This window comes from Dermochelys coriacea, chromosome 9 (genome assembly GCF_009764565.3).
Source record: "Dermochelys coriacea isolate rDerCor1 chromosome 9, rDerCor1.pri.v4, whole genome shotgun sequence".
NCBI lineage: Eukaryota > Metazoa > Chordata > Testudines > Dermochelyidae > Dermochelys > Dermochelys coriacea.
In genome coordinates, this window is record NC_050076.1 from 76,948,935 (window position 1) to 76,969,197 (window position 20,263).

The 20,263-nt window shown below is 43.0% G+C and overlaps 1 long non-coding RNA gene across 1 annotated transcript in view; it reads right to left on the reverse strand.

Annotated features, from left to right (window-relative positions):
• Positions 1-15,942, reverse strand: part of LOC119861270 — a 37,427-nt gene extending 21,485 nt beyond the window's left edge. Inside the window, exon 1 of the long non-coding RNA XR_006274425.1 lies at positions 15,922-15,942. This is a non-coding gene — a long non-coding RNA (uncharacterized LOC119861270). The remainder of the gene's footprint in view (positions 1-15,921) is intronic.
• Positions 15,943-20,263: the final 4,321 nt, after the last annotated feature.

A 20,263-nucleotide genomic window follows, 5' to 3' on the forward strand; every position in this document is an offset into this window, starting at 1 on the left:
GAAAACAGCTTAAGAAGTGCTCCTGTCTCCAACACCCAAATACCCAGTTCCCAATGGGATCTAAACCCCAAATAAATCTGTTTTGTTCTGGATAAAGCTTATACAGGGTAAACTCATAAATTGTTAGAGAGAGATATGATAGAGAGATATGCACAGCTGTTTGTTCCCCCAGGAATTAATTGCTTACCCTGGGTTAATTATTAAGTAAAAAGTAATTGTATTACATATAAAATGTAGGATTTAAGTGGTTCCAAGTAATAACAGACAGAACAAAGTAAATTACCAAGCAAAATAAAACAAAAACACGCACGTCTAAGCCTAATACAGTAAGAAACTAAATGCAGGTAAATCTCACCCTCAGATAGGTTACAATAAGCTTCTTTTACAGACTAGACTCCCTCCTAGTTTGGGTCCAGCAATCATTCACATCCTGTAGTTACTGTCCTTTGTTCCAGTTTCTTTCAGGCATCTCTTTGGGGTGGAGAGGCTATCTCTTGAACCAGCTGAAGACAAAATGGAGGGGTCTCCCAAGGCCTTATATAGTCTGTCTTGTGAATGGAAAACCCTTGTGTTTTCCTATGCAGAATCACAGCTAAAGATGGAGTTTTGGAGTCACATGGGCAAGTCACATGTTCATGCATGACTCAGTTCTTTACAGGCCGACACCATTGCTTACATGTTAGTTTGAACGTTCCCAGGAAAGCTCAGATGTGGACTGGCATCTCTCAAAGTCCATTGTCAGCTTAAGTGTTTCTTGATTGGGCACTTACTGAAAATAGTCTTTTCTCAAGAAGCTGACAAAATGCTTCACTGAGCCTACTTAAAATCAAAACAAGTACATAGCCAATATTCATAACTTCAAATACAAAAATGATACTACAGACAGCATAATTATAACTTGTGAACTACAACCTTTCCATAGAGACCCCACTTGGCCTCCTCTGTACGAGACCAAGTGCAACAATGATCTATACAGTTACAGTTCCTGTCAATAACGTCACACCTATATAAGAAAACGCCCCAAATATCAGGACTGTCCCTATAAAATTGGGACATCTGGTCACCCTACTCAAAGGGCCAATCAGCCTGTGACAGACTCATTTGAGCTAAGTGAGGATAATTATTATTATTATCCTCAATTTACAGATGTAGAATATGAGACTGGGTGGGATTTTCTAAATCACCTAACTGTCTTTGGAGCACAAGTCCCATCGATGTTCCCTATACAAGTTGAAATAGGCCATGTGCTCCTAAATCACTTAGACACTTTTGAAAAATCCCATTCTAAACGACTTGCCCAGTGCAGGGAATTACTAGCAGAGCTGGGATGAGAACTGAAGAGGTCCTGTTTGCACTGCCACACTCATTCCTCTAATCCACACACTCTGCTCCTTTTATAGGTTCTGTCTTGGTTGATGATAACCTGGTCTCTGTTATCCACACCTTTGTCACTTCTCAGATGGATTATAGCAATGTAATACACCTGGGCATGAAGCTTTCAACACTTAGGAAACTCCAACTAGCACAGAATGCTGCAGCACATCTTCTCAGCAACACAGACTACCATGAACACATCACCCCTGCCCTGTGTTCTCCACATGCACTTCCCATAAAATTTTGAAGCAAGATCAAGGTTCCAGATATGGTCCCACAAAGATACTGAGGCAGCTAACGCTCAGACTGTTTTTAGGTGCCACTGCAATCCACAAAACTGCTGCTTGGCTGCTGCCTATCACCATAGGCGCCTAAATTCGCTCAGCACCTACGTTTTTGCAGTAATAGTTGCCAAGGTGCCTAAGATCCTGCCTCTCAGCATGAGCACTGCTGCCTCCCTCTAGGCATCTATCGCCTGCCTAAGCCCCAAGGAGCAATCCACGAACCAGAGAAGGACAGATATTCACCTACCTGTCTCATGTGTAGGGCCCAATCTAGTAGGCATTCTTAGAGGCCATCTAACTCCACACAAAACAGGAGACAACCCTCCTTCTCACCCAGTGGTTAGTGCACTCACCCAGGAGGCAGAAAATCACAAGTTTAAGTCTCCTTTGTGCCTGATGAGGTGTTCAGTTGTAGTTTTTGTAGGCCACCCCAATATTTTATGCACTATTTCCTTTTCTGTTAACTTGTTCTTCTTAAGGTTTTTATCCTTATCTACAATTATCCTAATCCCACTCGGTATTTCTTTTTCCCTTACTGTCTATGAACTACATTGTCACAGTACAAGAAAACTCACAGTAAGTGGCTGTGTAGAGACAAACCACCTCCTCATGGAAGTATTGTGCCTCAGTGAAAATTATAAATATACAGCAAAACATACATATATGGGTTTTTTTAATCTCCCTCCCCAACCCAGACCCTTCCAGAACAAGGGATTCCATTGCACATGCTTCCAGTGAACAAACAACATATGACAGATAGGTAGTTGAGTTGCTCAATGTGAAAATGGAAGGCACTCGCATACTATGGTGAGGAACACAGTATAAGAACCTATATAGAACAGATAGAATAGAACAGTCTGGGATATTTTGCTCTGTATTAATGGCTAAATAACTTTACAAGTCATCAATCTGGCCTCAAATTAATTGCAGGGGCAAAATTGCAGCGATTCACTCTGATTGCTAGACATGTCAGGGTTGATTTTTAAAGGAACTTCAACCAAACCTCCAGTTTTGTGCCCACAGTTAACTGTGGATACAAAACCAAGAATGTAGGCATTCAGCTACCTGATTTGTACCTGCAGATCAAGTAGCCAGATGTCTAAATAATAGCATTTACACCGGTAATTACAGAAGGCTGGAAACTCAGTTTTACATGACATAAGGTCCTTCTTGATGTAAAACACGGCTGGAAATGGAGGTACTGTCCTGAAATACCAGGAGAAAACCTACCTCTAACCCAACCCTGAAAGTATTGGAAATTTTGGTGTGCTGGTAGTTAGAAAAATACATTTTTTCATAAATATAGTTTAGCCTGTATTCAGTTCCTAGCTTCATTTATGTTGGATGGATCACATCCTGCTGGCTTTTGTCAAGCAACTAAGCTCAATGGATTTGACCCTTTGTGGAATTTTGAAAATTATCTATAATACCTGGGATACTTAGAAGTAACCATTTTATAAGGATTTTGTGACCCATACCAATGTCTAAAAGCTGTCTCTCTTTATATTTAATTTAGGGAAACACCAGGCTTCTTATGAAGTCAATGAAAATTGTCTGCGGGCTTGTCTATGCAAACATTTAGTTCATAGCATGCTGGTTTGTGAATCTATCCCGCACTAGCCTGTCACGGACTAACTGTCTGTGTACCTTGCTGACATGCATTAGCAGTTGGTTAATGGGTGTCAGCAGGGTGCACCTGGACAATTAGTCCATGGCAGACTTGTGTGAAGTAAATTTACACCCCACCTTGCAGTGAATGAAATGTTTGCATAGGCAAGCCCTAAGAGTCTGATTGAATTCCTAGTAAAGCCAATGGGAGTCTTTCTATTGATTTTAATGAGGTTGGATCAGGGATTTAATTACAATTTAGATGATAAATCAAGATGAATCTAAAAATGTGTTTGATACCTTTTAAAAAAAATCAAATAAACTTTATACTACCAACAGCAATTGCTCCATATATGTTTTACAACCTATGGAATAAATTATACACATTAAAACAATTATCTAAATAAATGTTTACACAGAAGGAAGTACAATTTACCTTAAAGCTACTACAGGACAGCAAATGAATAATGTATGTTTTACCAACTCTGTGATTAATGTATATTTGCAAGACTAACCAGTTACAATTTACAGTGTCAATAGGCCTCATTTTGAATTGCTAAGGTGCCACAAGTACTCCTTTTATTTTTGGTCTTAGATTAGTGTTTCATGTTAAGAATGAACTGATGATACATATCTGAATATCCCTTGTCTGATGGTACAAAACTTTTATATAGTTTAAATGAATAATAATACTCTTCACTTACATAGTGCTTTTCATCCATAAAGCTCAGTGCTTTACAAAGATGGGGTAGTGTTAGGGCTCCTCTACATGGCAATTTAATAGCATAGCAAGCTGGGGTATAAATCTACAGTCCACTAACCTCCTGCACACTAAGTGACCTTGTGGACCCTGCTGCTGCACACTGGGTCTATTGTGCATTTTATCTACTGCTATGGAACTTTGTGTGTGCCAGGTTAGGTTATGGATTTAAAACCCAGGTTGCCATGCACTAAATTCCCATATAGACATGCCCTTAGTCTTCCTGTTTTTACAGATGTAGAAAATAAGGCTCCTGTATTTTGGATCACAGGACCATCAAACTTTGGGAAAGCTTGAATTCAGATCCAAACCCTGCAACTGGCCACTTTCTCTAGACCTGATCAAATCAGAATCTTCATCCAAATACTTCTGAACTTTGGCAAAGTTCAGATCTGGACTTGATCTTTGTAACTTGGACCAAGCTCTGATTTGTAAGGGAAATTTTGACGATTTTCTGGTGACCGAGAAGTTATGGTAGCAAGGTGATTTGCAGGTAGTGAGCCCAATGGTATTCAGTGCACCGCCGCTCAGTGCATGGTAGCAAGTGTAACCATATAATTTTGGAAGTCCGTTTCTCATGGCAAACTCCTAGTTCCGTCGTTTCAAGATCTATTATCTGATGTTAAGCACCAATTCTCCTGCACATAGATAGCAAGTGTGAAAAACCGTGATGGGGTGGGGGGGTAATAGGTGCCTATATAAAAAAAAGCCCCAAATATCAGGACTGTCCCTATAAAATCGGGACGTCTGGTCACCCTAAGTTAGCAGGAGAATGTAAGTGGATAAGTATGTTTGGCTGGGGGCAGAGGCAGATTAGCCACTGGGCCAATGGGGCCTGTGACCAGGGCTCCTGGCCAATTGGGTGCCCCTGCGCTCTGCACCCTGGCAGTAGTGCCAGGCTGGCAGAGTGGGGAAAGTTCCTGTGCCCCGACCCCATTTCCCTGGCAGGAGCAGGGAAAGACGGGAGAGGGGACTGCAGATGGAAGAGGTGGCGAGGGGCCCCCACTTGTCCTGGCCCAGAGCCCCACAAAATGGTAATTTGCCTCTGGCTGGGGGGAAATGCAGTCTTTCACAGAAAGAGCAAGTAGTGAAAGCAACTGTTTATCAGTGAGAATGTGACAGCAAGATTAGGATCACAGCGAGAACAGGCTTTGACTGCAACATATTCTACAGGAATTGCTTACTTTTATGCACAGGAGTTATACCATCATTAGAATTACTTACACGCACACAATATCTAGGCATGCTGCGTGCCCTGCCCTCACCTGGGTAACTGGTGCATCCAGCTTTCATTTGTGCTCCCTTCACAACATTAGAACTTCACCTACAGAGATCATGCGTCTTATTGACAGTTCTTGGGCCAATAACTAGTCTTACTTTACTCCTTTGCTATTTAACCACTAGCCTTTCTCAAGTTTGAAATCTGTGAGCAGTTTCCAGTGATTTTTTAATAAAACATTGCTCTCTCTCTCTGACTCTCTCCATCTCCTGCCCTGTTCATTCTGGTTTCTGGGAGGAGTCCTGTCTGGGTTCTATCAGTGATCACAGTGCTTTTGGGTTTCCTGATTTCTTTCCTGGCTTCTTCCAGTATTTCTCCTCCTTTTTATGGAAAAAATGTTTATTTAGTCATCTGTTCTTCATCAGCCATTGTGGCCTCTGAGGCATAACACTCAATTAATTATTTTAGTAATCTCTAATGTTCCTGTCAATGTATTACCCAAGCCAAGTTTTGGAGGCCTGTCTTTTCTGGGCTGGGCCTCATTGATTTGGTGCTTTAAATAGTTTTTGTAGTTCATCCCATCTTGTGCAATGTTTCCTTTATTGTTTTGCTTTTCTTAGTGTTTTTATCCCAATCCCAATCTATAATGACCCTAATCGCACTCAGCACTTGGGTTTCTGTTACTTTTGGTGAACTACATTATCCCAATCGGACAAAGCTCACAGTAAGTGGCAGTGCAGAGACAAACTACCTAAGCATGGAAGTATTGTGGCTCAGTGAGACACACTAGAGAGGTGGGCTAATAGCAGCTATACTAGCCTGTACCAGTTCTGTTGCTCAGGACAGTGCAAGGATGGCCATTGTACTTTGCCTTTGCCTGTGTGTACGAGGGAGGAGACAGACTTTTTTCCCAACCACCATTTGAACACTTACATAAGGACCAGTAAAAACCTTGCCCTATATTTTTTTTTCCTTTTGGGCCCCTGCACCCCAGGTTATATTATAAATTTCACTAATACTTTTTCCTATCAGTTCCCCCATCTGCTTATATAACGGGGCTGTTTCAAAATTTTTTGCTGGTGCTGTACAATTGCCTGTATGCTTGTCCCTTCTTCTTACAGACTGACTTACATTAGGGTTGGCTGAAAAATTTCCAACATAACTTGTTTTTTGAGAGAAAATTGGTTTTTCATTTAAAAACCTTTTTTTTCAGGAAGTGTCTGCATTCCTCATAGAAATTCAGCTTGTTCAGTGGAAAATTTCCAGGGAAAGTATCCCCCGCTATTTTGTGCGCAGCTCTAATTTACATTCTCTCAGCCAGTACTCTGGTGAGCCTATTGTTTAGATGTAGGGAACCCCACTTGTTTGAAATTGATCTATTTCATAGAGAATCTCAGTGCCACAGAAAAATCTTCTACTTGCATCATTTTTTAGTCACATATCCAGGTTCCTGCTCTGCTGTTGTGATTCTTGGCCATGAGGATTTACAGTGCTGATATTACTTTTAAAGTTCTGGTCCCATCCTATTGCCCTCAGTAGATCTGCCTGATGGAAGTGAGCAGAGAATTTGTCTAATTTATTTCCAAGTTCCACAAGCTTACAGCACTTTCATAGAATCATAGAATCATAGAATATCAGGGTTGGAAGGGACCCCAGAAGGTCATCTTGTCCAACCCCCTGCTCAAAGCAGGACCAAGTCCCAGTTAAATCATCCTAGCCAGGGCTTTGTCAAGCCTGACCTTAAAAACCTCTAAGGAAGGAGATTCTACCACCTCCCTAGGTAACGCATTCCAGTGTTTCACCACCCTCTTAGTGAAAAAGTTTTTCCTAATATCCAATCTAAACCTCCCCCATTGCAACTTGAGACCATTACTCCTCGTTCTGTCATCTGCTACCATTGAGAACAGTCTAGAGCCATCCTCTTTGAAACCCCCTTTCAGGTAGTTGAAAGCAGCTATCAAATCCCCCCTCATTCTTCTCTTCTGCAGACTAAACAATCCCAGCTCCCTCAGCCTCTCCTCGTAAGTCATGTGCTCTAGACCCCTAATCATTTTTGTTACTTTGCATGATCTCTCGCAGTCTAATGAGAAAAAAGTACACTGCAGAGTATCCTTCTCTGTTAAATTAGAGATTGGGATAATAATGCAAACTTTTATTTTCTCACTCTGGTGGTGGATGCCCATGGAGTGGTGCAACATTTGGGGGACATGCTAGTGCAAAAGACTAAATAAGATAACAATGGGACATTTGTAGTTTATATACATAGGACTCAGAACTTTAGATTTTTTGCAAGATAAAACCTCGTTATGATAAATGTCAACAGCAACAAAGCAAAAAAGGACATGTGTAAAGAGAACCCAACTCAGTATGGGATCAGATCTTGTTTTTGTGGGGGATAGTGAAGTTCCACTGGAGGGGGACAGACAGTATCTCAAACAATTAGGAAGATTGTATTTGCCACTGTGGAAAGCATTCACTTATCTTTCTCTAGCCAGCCAAGCAGTTGTACAGCCTATGACCTTACACTCCCTGGAGGGAGAAAAAAAACCAAGAAATGCAAATGTTATTTCAAACATTTTCATTTCTTACCTAGCTGTATAAGCTATGCCATTGATCTTAGATACTACATTTGAAAACATAAGTACTTATGTACAGACACCTTCAAACGTCATGCTACCTCCTCTGCTGTGTCAACTGGACATTCATAGGAACTAACATACATAGAATCAAGAGCAATGAGTGTGTTTCTGCATGTTCTATGTGTAACAATAGTGATTAAAGTGTCTGAAGGCGAGGCAGACAATAACTGCATTAAGTAAGAGCTACACTGAACTGCACATAGGGGAAAGGAGCCTCCATTGGACTTGACTCACAAAACACTCTAGCAGAATAATAAAGATAACATAATCACTTGTCCCAATTTAGATATTTCCAGTAATCACTAAATTCTAAAAATCCCTTACAACATTTCCATATGGAATGTACCTAGTTTTCTCATGGTATTCTCACATTTCAAACAGGTTGCCTTTGTAACATCCAGCTGTCTGTGGCACAGGGAGTAATCTGTATTGATACTTTCTGTATATGTTGTTTGATTTCTCAAGTCAAGTTTCTTGCCAATGCAACCCATCTTCCCCCAGACAAACATACTGGGTCAGTCCAATGGTCCATCTAGCCCAGTATCCTGTCACTGACAGTGGCCAGTGCCAGTCACTTCCGAGGGAATGAACAGAACAGGGCCATTTGTGTGATCCATCCCCTGTCATCCAGTCCCCACTTCCGGCAGCTGGAGACTCCTGGAGCACAGAGTTGTGTCCCTGACCATGTTGGTTAATAGCCACTCATGGACCTATCCTTCATGAATGTATTTAATTCTCTGTGTGTGTATATCAATCTCCCGTCTGTTTTTTCCACCAAATGCATCCGATGAAGTGAACTGTAGCTCACGAAAGCTTATGCTCAAATAAATTTGTTAGTCTCTAAGGTGCCACAAGTACTCCTTTTTTTTATGTGAAACTGGAAGTAACCAATCAGGCAGAAGTAGAGATTAAAAAAACAAGCAAGTAAGTACTGTACTGTGCCTGTATTGCATCTTACAGGTAGGCACATCTGGGCTGCCTGCCCCCACGCCACTTCCAGCCACTTAACAGCAAGATGTTGGGGCTGCCAGGCCAAGGCATATGGTTGCCAACTTTCTAATTGCACAAAACCAAACACCCTTGCCCCGCCACTCTTCTCTGAAGACCCCACCCGCACTCACTCCAGCCACCCTCCCTCTGTTACTCACTCTCCCCTACCCTCACTCACTTTCACTGGGCTGGGGCAGGAGGTTGAAGTGTGGGAGGGGATGAGAGCTCCAGCTGGGGGTGCGGACTCTGGGATGGCAGGAGCAGGCTTTGGGCTGAAGCAGAGGGTTCATGTGCAGGAGGGGGTGAGGACTCTGGCTGGGGTGCAGGCTCTGGGGTTGGGCTCAGGATGAGGTATTTGGGGTACATGAGGGGGCTCTGGGCTGGGCCAAGAGGTTTGGAGTGCTGGAGTGGGCTCAGGGTTAGGGTGAGAGAGGGGGTGTGGGCTCCATCTGGGGGTGTGGCCTCTGGGCTGGGGCTGGGGATGAAAGGTTTGGAGCGCAGGAGGAGGTGCGCGAAGCAGGCTCTGGGTGGGGGGGGGGGTGTCTCAGGGCTTAGGCAGAGGGTTGGGATGCGGGGTCTGGGAGAGAATTAGGGTGTGGGAGGAGGTTCTGACCTGGGGCAGCAGGTTCAGAGTGCGGGCTCTGGCCAGGCAGCATTTACCTCAGGTGGCTCCCAGTCAACGGCACCATGGGGCTAAGGCAGGCTCCCTGCCTGCCCTGGCTCCGCGCTGCTCCTGGAAGTGGCTGGCATGTCCAGCCCATAGGCAGAGGCACAACCAGCTGGCTCTGCATGGTGCATGCTGTGCATGCTCAGAGGCGCCACCTCCGCAGCTCCCATTGGCCATGGTTCCCGGGGGCAGTGCGTGCAACTTCCCTGGCTGCCCTTGGTGGCCACTTCCAGGAGCCACACAGAGCCAGGGCAGGCAGGGAGTCTGCCTTAGCCCCACTGCGCCTCCAGCTGGACTTTTAACGGTCCAGTCAGCAGTGCTGACCGAAAAGGGACCCTGATGGCTCCAACCAGGCATTCCCATCGAAAACCAGATGCCTGGCAACCCTACCAAGGCAGCCAGAGACAGCAGAGCAGGAGCAGTGCTGGGGTCTGCACAGCTTTCACCCTTCCCCCTCCCTGGTCAGGAGGGGGACGCACTGTTTTTACTCCCCTCGGCCCCGCTGAGAGGGGGCGATGCTGTTTTTACCTCCCCTCCCCCAGGAAGGGAGATATGCTTTTTACCCACACACTGATACCTTGCCTAGAGGGACAGGGACACACACACACACACACCCCCTCTGCCTGGAGGGGGACAAGCTTGCAAACTCATGCGGGGGCTGACTAGGTTGCTCAGCTGCTGCTGAATCCTGGTTTGGAATGTCAGCTGCTGGATCTGGAGCCCTAACTGCACTTTGTTTAGAGTTACAAACATTTCAGGAGTTATGGACAACCTCCATTCCCAAGGTGTCCATAACTCTGACGTTCTACTGAATGTCACATTCCAAACCTATATTGCTTTTCCATACACTGATAGCATTTTACAGCCAACTTGCACAGTTGTCAATGACCAGCAAATAAATCATGGGAGAAGGACAGCAAAAAAGCGTGTGTAAGACTGAGGATACAATAGAAAGACTGTCAAGAGACGTTTGAAGGGAAAAGGATTGGAACTCTGTCACAGGGTGCTCTGCTTACTGCTGGGTGGTGCCCCCTTTGGGCAATTCTGGGGATTAGCTCTACCTGGCCAACACCCCTTTCCAGCAGTTGGACTTCGTCCCTCTCAATCTGCGGCCCCCTCTCTTGCTCCAGGAGTTGCTGCTTCCTCTTTGTGTCTCAACCCCCTGGCCAGGTCACTAAGTGTTTTTCCCTTCCAAGATAGGATACTTTCTAAGTCTCTCTGGATAAGCAGTATTCAACTACCCTGACTCCTAATGTGACTCAGAGTGTCTGCTAGTTCACTGCCCCTGGTAGTACCACTCGGCACTGGTTGGCAGGGGAACCCATGCCTGCCCTCTACTCTGGGTTCTAGTCCAGGGCCCTTTACCAAGCAATCAAGGTGTGCAGCTTCCTTCACCTTACTGCTCTTGCCACTGGACTACTAGTGTGCTTCCACTCTTCCTAGTCAGATCCTCTCTCCTAGATCTCAGGGATTCCTATCCCTCAGAGAGAGTGACTACCACTCTTCAACCTTTTTCTGTTGCCAATCTCTTGGGTTTATGTAAACCCTACCTGTTCCCTCACAGGTGAGCTTGCTTCCAATTAGCAGCCTCCTCATAGCGTAAATCTCTCCCGTTTACTGCTTAATTGGGTCTGCCTGTCCTAATTCAATTTCTCAGGGCTAGTGGCAGGACCATTACAAACTTCAAGACCTATGAACCCATGTCATGGATCAGGAGGCGTGGTGAAGAATTGTGGGCACCTCACACCCCGTATAAATGAGAAACAGAGCTGAGAAATAAAGTTGCACAGGTGTCAATGAGTATGCATGGTACAAGACAATGAAGAGTCAGGCCCTGAAGGGATTTGATGTCATTGAAGAAATCGTGTGAGGTGAGGGCTAAAGAGGCATATTTTCTTTCTCTCTCTTTTTTTTTAAATTATAATTGTACACTTGTATTTAGCACTAAAAGAGGAAGCTATATTTTCTCACCTGAGATTCAGTGATCTAACCTCCCTCACTCCAGTCCCTCCCTTTTCAGTGCTCGCCTGGAATGTAATGAAAAGACAGAACAAAAGAGGGGGCGAGGGTAGCAGTATTCTGTTTCCTTTGGCTTTTGATGTCAGACTCTTTTGAGGTTTTCTACATGGGGGCGGAAAATGCTGTGCTGCTAATCGGTGCAGTTAGACGGGGCTAGTGCTCCTTAGCTAAGTTTTTATTGATTAAATGGAGTGTACAAGTTGAACTCCATCCATTAGGGTTGCAGAAAAAACAGGTTTCAGAGTAGCAGCTGTGTTAGTCTGTATCCGCAAAAAGAAAAGGAGTACTTGTGGCACCTTAGAGACTCACAAATTTATTTGAGCATAAGCATTTGTGAGCTACAGCTCACTTCATCGAATGCATGCAGTGGAAAATACAGTGGGGAAATTTTATATACACAGAGAACATGAAACAATGGGTGTTACCATACACACTGTAACGAGAGTGATCAGGTAAGGTGAGTTATTACCAGCAGGAGAGCTGGGGCGGGGGACCTTTTGTAGTGATAATCAAGGTGGGCCATTACAAACAGTTGACAAGAACGTGTGAGGAACAGTAGTTGGGGGTGGGGGGGAATAAACATGGAGAAATAGTTTTACTTTGTGTAATGACACATCCACTCCCAGTCTTCATTTAAGCCTAAATTTATTGTATCCAGTTTGCAAATTAATTCCAATTCAGCAGTCTCTCGTTGGAATCTGTTTTTGAATTTTTTTTGTTGAAGAATTGCCACTTTTAGGTCTGTAATCGAGTGACTAAAGAGATTGAAGTGTTCTCCGACTGGTTTTTGAATGTTATAATTCTTGACATCTGATTTGTGTCCATTTATTCTTTTACGTAGAGACTGTCCAGTTTGGCCAATGTACATGCTTAATGTACGGTGCTTTATGACCCTGCTGTGAGAAGAAATGCAGAGATTTGGCAGACCCTATCATTGATATCATGTGACTCTAACAGATGCTGTTGTCGCGGGGGCAAGGAAGCCAAAGAAATGTTGAGCCACTAGAGTCAGTTAACTGTTGCTTTGAACTTGGTTAAAGCTTAGAGTTACTTTTACATAAGAGCACACTGAAGGTTTCTGGGCATGCTCAGAAGGGAAAACATTCAGTCAGTAGCAAAGGGGCTGCATAATTATTTGCCTAAGAGCCATATAGACATGGAAATGTAAGCTATAGCTCTTCAGTACAGCCTGAGGAACAGAGATACAGGCTGCCTGTCTGTGAGGTTCATGCCTGGCAAAGGGGCTGTGCCTATTACCTGCCTGTTACTATCCAAGCAAGCGATGATTATATAGATTTGTATAGCTAATTGGTGTGAGAATAATAAGCTAGTCAGAGGAGTGGTAATAGTGTTAAACGTTCCCTCTGCCTAATTTTCATTGTGTTTCATTTTGAATTTAGTTATATGCTGTACTCTAATAAGTGTAAAGAACCATAACCTTCCCTGTGGGGCCTCCTTCCATGTAGGAGACATGAATCTCAGTGAGTTTGCACCTGGGGAGATTCCTTCACATTCTTTCATAAGGTCTGTGTAGTTTGCTCCCCGTCACATGTCAGAAACAGGGGAGAGAAGGAGTCGGCCTCCAAAACCAACAGATCTCAGAGGCTCTTCTGAGGTCAATTACATGGCTCCCCCCATTCCCTCTTCAATCCTTGGTAGCAGGACTCTTGGAGGAGTTGGCCACCAGGGGCTCCTCAAACAGCTGCGACCCTCTCGGTATCCCTCTCAGTGGAATTTCCACATCTCCAAAGGAAATATAGGCCCCAATTCAGCAAAACATTTACACACAGGTTAAATTTTAAACATGGAAGTCAATAGGGCTTGTGACACTGAACCCATATTCATTGTAAAAATATTGTTGTAATAGGAATATGGCATAACCAAGATATATTTTATGTGAGATGAGTCATGTGGGATATCATTGGAAAGGTTATGATTTGCTGAATGTGTGCATGTATCAATTTGTATGCATGTATTAGGAATATTGACTATGTAACAATTATAACTATGCGTGTAGTTGGGGAATACCCACCAGACAGTAGGCAATCAGCCTGAATGGGCAATTAGGAAAGACAATAGAATTGGTCTTTGAAGATGCTGATCTCTCATCTTCCTGGAGTTCCTTCCTGTTGACATTACAAATAAACCTTGTCTCATGGTGGCTTTAAAACTGCAAGGTCATGTGACAATGTCACCTAGTACCACCTTGGACACTACTGGTATTTTTCCACTGGAAACAAATGTTTATGTAAATCCTATTTAAGGCTGGGAAGTAAGTCAATGAGGGCTCTCCTCCATTGCCTCCCTGCCCTAGATGGAAGACTTCTGAATACACTGGAAGAAACAAAGGAACAAAGCTGGGGAACGGCATGGGCTGAGTCCAGGCTGAGACAGGGGTCTAGCCTGTGAAGACAAATAACTGGAACTCTAAGCTGCATAAACTCTACAACGTGCCTAAAACAATATTTAGGGTGAAAAATTACTATTTGTAACCTGTTTCTTTAGTGAATTAAGCTTATGTTGCGTGTTATTTTATTTGCTCGGTAATCTGCTTTGTTCTGTTTGCTATCCCTTATCACTTAAAATTTACCTTTTGTAGTTAATAAACTTATTTTTTGTTTATTCCAAAACCTAGTTTGTGCAATTCATAACTGGGGTTGGGGGAAGAGCTGTGCATATCTCCCTCCACATTGAAGGAGGGGTGATTTTTATGAGCTTATGCTATACAGATCTCTATACAGTGCAAGATAATATAATGTTGGGTTTACACTCCAGAGGGTGTGCGCACAGGAGAGCTGGGCATTCTCCTAGCTGAGCCCCCCAAAAATGCTAATCGCAGACTCTATGATTATACAGCTGGGTGTGTCCCTGCCTGTGTGTGTACTGGAAAGGGAATTGAGAGCAGCCAAGGGAAACCCAGGCTGGTTGGACAGGTGGGCTCAGCGGGACCCCAGCACATCCAGTGGCATCCCGAAACGGGGGTCCAACCTGTCATAGGGCTATTCATGCTTAAGGTTAAATGAGAGTCTAAGCGTCTTAGAATCATAGAATATCAGGGTTGGAAGGAACCTCAGGAGGTCATCTAGTCCAACCCCTGTTCAGGCCTTCCTGAACTCAGGCCTTAATGCTGATGTCTCTCTATTTATCTTAGATCCTTATATAGCCCCCGTTACCATATCCAAGTGCCTCACAATCTTTAATGTATTATCCTCACGACACCCCTGTGAGAAAGGGAAGTGTTGTTACCCCCATTTTACAGATGGAGAACTGAGGCAAAACAGACTAAGTGACTTGCCAACAGTTACACAGAAAGTTTGTGACAAAGCAAGGAAGCTGGATTTACCAAATCCCAGGCTAGCACTCCAACCACTACACCATGCATCCTTTCTCTATAGTTAGCACTAATTTCCTGTGGGGCCAAAGGAAGGCACCCAGTCTCAACGTCTCCCACACAGTGGAAGTCAATGCCTGTGGACACCTCTTGGAGGAACTTCTGTGGGATCAGGGAAGGGGTATATTGCCACATAGACAGATCCAGCTGGGTTTTTATCTTTTCTGCGTTCAGAGGAGGAGGGGATAATTTGGTTAGTGATTAGGTAAGGTTTATAGTGAATTATCACTACAAAAAACAGTTCACCCGTGCAGCTAGGGAGGGGGTGGGGAAAGCCACTTTACATGTCTGGTCCCTATGAGGAGTTTTGTTATGAAAGTAGAATTTTTGGTCTTTCAGCCTTGCTGTTACAATGAAAAATGGATGAGCCTGCACTGCTGGGACAGGTTGGGAAAATCAAACAGCAGAAGCTTGAATAAGCAAATCTCTCCCGTGTTGGTAGAACTGCCATGTCAGAGGGAAGTTTTGCACAGACAGAACTTGTGAGGGGAGCCATAGCTACTATGGCATTGGCTTGGAGTGGAGGAGAGGAGCTATGAGGTTGTTGATGTAAACATGAGAGAGAGAGAGAGAGAGAGAGAGAGATACTAAATAAGCTGCACGCAGCCTATGTGTCTGCTTGCTCCTAATCACAGCTGGACCAAAACTAGAACCACTGATAAACTTATCTACCTACTAAATTTTCAAAAAATGGGGACTGGTTCTCAACCGCCCCTGGGTTTTGTTTCTGCTCATAGCAGGATGCCTGAAATAAATACCTGATCCCCTGGAAAATCAGGGACTTGCGTCCTTCAGTATATTGGCATTTTTGGCACAAGGCAGCTGGCTCTCTCCTTCACTAATGCTGGACATTCACTGGTCAATATGTAAAGCAAACTTACATGTATTTCAATGTTTAAAGAGTTCCTTCTGCCCACAAAGAGACCTTCCACTTCCCTGAAACCTCATTGTTCCCTGGTTCACCACTCACCTCAAACCTCCACTGTTCCCCTTCATCCTTCAGGTCCACAACCACCATCCTTCCAGAGGTAGAGGGCTCCCTTTGAAGTTTGTAATTAGCTGGCATGGTTACCACTTAGCAATCACAGACATTTCTTATCTCCAGCGTGTGAGTGGCTCCAAAGTAACACCAACCTCTCTGGCTGACCTACTGAGACTAGGAAAATGGCTGCTTCTCCTAGGGGACTGTTACAGCACCAGGCCACTGGGCTAGTCCAGTGTTTTGTTTTTCACTCCTGACTAATTATAAAATACACCCCCAGCAACAACTACCTTGTTTGTAATGCAGAAAAGTGCTAGCACATAACCAAAATACTGAAGATTTTAGGATCCTTAACCGCCTAAGGCTGACAATGTTATCATACAACTACACCATTTAAAACGAATAAATATATATATACCCCCACATTTACTACTCAACAGTGAGTGACTAATTTCTCTGATTAGCATGAAAATATTTAATGATTTTTTTGAAAACCAAATAGATACACAGTAGAGGGTTTATGTATAAATCATCCATATTTTCTATTTACTTCATACACCTGTTCTGTAAGAATGTGTATATATCTATCTTTGTGCATTCTATGCCATTTAACCAGAAACAGACTATTAATTTTATGCATTTACTATCTCTTCTTTAGTCTATATATTTTGTAATGCTTATTTGCATACCACAATCCCTCTCTCTCCCCACCTCAATAATGTAATAACAGTACACAAAAGCCTCAGTACTAAGTACTACTATGCCAGGAAATATGGAATGAGGATATATTTATGCATAATGTTAACAGTGGCAGATTTTTGGTTAAATGGCATAGCATGCATGATTTCTCTTTCACTCGGTGAGATTGGCTGAACAGATAAACAGTGGAAGACATAGCAGCTTTAGTTATTACCCTATTAGAGTATTTTAATCTCCGTTTCACTTAAATCAAAAACTGCACTATACATCTGCAAGCTAAAGTTCATTTTAGTGATCACTTGCACCAGAAAGCTTATGAGTGTCATCAAAAGCTGGAATGATTTTAGGGTCTCAGTTTTTATTTGTTACAACATTGGCTGACAAAACCCATTACATCATCCATTTGGAACAGAAATTCTCTGCAGCTGCTTGTGTTGTGTGATGGGTTTTGTTTAAAAAAAATAAGACAGATTTTGGTTTCTTTCTTTCAGGGCAATTTTCCTTTAAATTGCTGAAAACTGTATGCTAAAAGGCTCAAAAAGAAGTGAAAAGGAAAAGGGCAGCACACAGCAGTTTTATCCATTCATTTTTTTTATTTCCCTTCCAAAAAGACCTAGGGGGAAAAATAGCCCCATTACCCTGCATTTCCAGTGAATCTAGTCAAGCATGAAAAGCAAAGCACAGTGTCATGGCAATGGCAGATGGCACAAAGTAGGGAGGGATCAAGCTCGGAAACATTTGTTCAATTTCTGACCTCAGAACGGACCACGGTATTAATTGGTTGAGTAGCAGAGAGTAATTAAACTGGAGGTGAGGAAAACTATTACTTTTCTTCAATGAGCAGAGGCACCGCACTATCAGTTTATCCAGAGAAAAGCCGCGGAGGACTGGAGTGCCAGTACCTCACATCCTGTTTCCTTCCCTTGAATATCTGTGGCTTTGTGCACATGAATGGTCTGCACTTGAGGCAGAGGGGTTTTTTTTTTAGTGTGCCAGGCAGTCCAAATGCTTTTCATAGCACATGGCTGATATAGCCACATATTTCATTCTGAGATATCATTTTAATTAAAGCCAAGAACTCCTGCCCTCTCAGGGAACAACCAAACCAAAAAAGGCAATTTTGTTGTTTTAAAAATGAACACAGGCTTTATATTAGGGAATAACCAACTATTGCAAGAGAATTGTGATGACATGAAGACAGGCAGTGTCTGGCTTCTATAGTTATGACATTAGAACATGTTAAGAAATTAACATTTGTTGCAGTTCTAAATCATTTAGCATTGCTAGGGTGTCTGGCTTTTTAATGACAGGTTTCAGAGTAGCAGCCGTGTTAATCTGTATTTGCAAAAAGAAAAGGAGTACTTGTGGCACCTTAGAGACTAACAAATTTATTTGAGCATAAGCTTTCGTGAGCTATGGGAAGTGAGCTGTAGCTCATGAAAGCTTATGCTCAAATAAATTTGTTAGTCTCTAAGGTGCCAAAAGTACTCCTTTTCTTTTTGGCTTTTTAATGTATTTGCTTAAATCAACCCTCAGTTTTAACCCTCTTTTCTCCCCACCATCCTTTTCTGATCATCCCGTCATGCAGAACAGATCCACTTTTTGGATCCAGTTCCCCCTGTTTTTGATAGGAAACTGAATGATTTGAACTGAATTGTTTTGGTTATCTCTGAAATGGTTAGAGACCACCACACACATACACACACAAATAAATTTATAAACAGAAAGAAAAATGCTCATCTAGTACTAAGACAAAATTAATTCCTTAATATTTGGAGTTAGCTATTATGATTAATCATTATTATTATTACACTAGACCTCACAGGCTTCAGTCAGGATCAGTGCTAGGCGCTCTACTAGCATAAATGAAGATATGAGGCAGATCCTCGGCTGGTGCGAATTGTGGAGCTATGACAATTGACACCAGCAGAGGATCTGCCCCATAGACCCTGCCCCTAAGAACTTCTCATGTATTAAATAGACATACACCTCACCTTTGGTCTCCAGCAGGTTGGAAAGTTATAACAGTACCTAATCCTGCCAGGAAAATCAAAGTATTTCTCAGCTCCAACATCTTACAGCAGGCTCACAGATTGTGCTGATGTGATGGTTACAGCTGTACCCTATCTGACCGGTATCCTACCTGGAACCCACTGCAGCCTGTAGCATGACTAGGACCTTGCTCCTCTACTGTGTTTAACCTGGCAATACCTTTCCTTTCTTCTTTGGACAGAAAGAAATTAGGCAAAAATCTTCAATGTTTTCCTGTGACTGAGCAGTGTGTGTGTTTCTGTGATAGGGAAGGTAGAAGCAATACATGTTAAGTATTACATTCACCCTCTCTACAATGCCTCCAAGGTCTCACAAGTCAAAGCCAGTGATTCAACTTTATTTCTGAATCTGGGTGTCTCATAACAGGACACAACATCTTGCAGAGAGGGGATCCATCTGGCTTTTTTTTTAAGTGAACCATAGCTTTTATAAAATAAGATGAATTAGTCAAATACTCCCATAATTCACAAGTCATGAGTTCAGCACTAAAATGTGTAATGCACAGAAAGGGATTACAATTAAATTCATGTAATATATAGTACTGTGTAGAAAGAACTATGCTATAAGAATGCTAAGGTCGTAAAGTCAAGCACTCAGAAGTAAGGAAATGCCAGAATTAAGGTTCTCTGTGCACGCTTAATTTAACTCCCTTGTGCATATGCATTATGATAGCTTTAATTACATCATCACCTGATATTTTTTCCATGGGACTCCTGCCTCATTCAATGCACAATGGATGATGCTCACTTAATGGGCAGCTATTCAAAATTTTATTTTCTCCTCATTGTTCAATGTGTCGCTCGAGGCCTTATTTACTGCACACTATTCCAACCCTGCTGTGAATACAGAATTACTAATTTCCTTATAGGCTTTTCCGTGGTGCTCTTCACTATAGTATGAGTGCTTCACAAACATCAACAAATATATCTTCAAAACACCTCTGTGAGGTGAGTGGCTCTTATTCCCAATTTACAGATGGAGAATGGAGGTACACAGAGATTAATGTCAAAGGTGTCCACTAACTTCAGGTGCCCAATTTAAGATGCCTAGGACCTGATTTTTCAGACTACTTTGCTTTATATAGCAGCGACTTCAATTGCAGCTATGAGTGCTCAGCCTTAGGGTCTCAAATTGGGAACCCCTAAAACAGGGAACATACAGTTAATGGCCACTGTGAACAGTCTCATTTACATGCCCAGCCAAGGATCACATGGGAACTCTATGGCAGAGGCAGGAATAGAATCCAGTTCTCCAGGCAGCAGTCAACTGCTTTAACCACAAGACCATCCTTTCTCTTCCTGCAATCCCCTGCCTCTTTCACTACACACCTTCCAACTTCTGCAAGAAATGAGGCAGGGCTTCTACGGACAACAGCCTCCTGCACCACGCCACCTTGATTCTTCCCCAGAGAAGGTCCATGCTGTGCACCCTCAGAGGGAGAGGTCCTTTGGAAAAAATAGCATGCGCTCATACAATTAAAGACTATCATAATGCATACATACAAGGGGGCTGACTTAAGGTTGCACAGGCAAACTTAGTTTTGGCATTTCCTAACTTCTGAGTGTGTGACTTTGCAGCT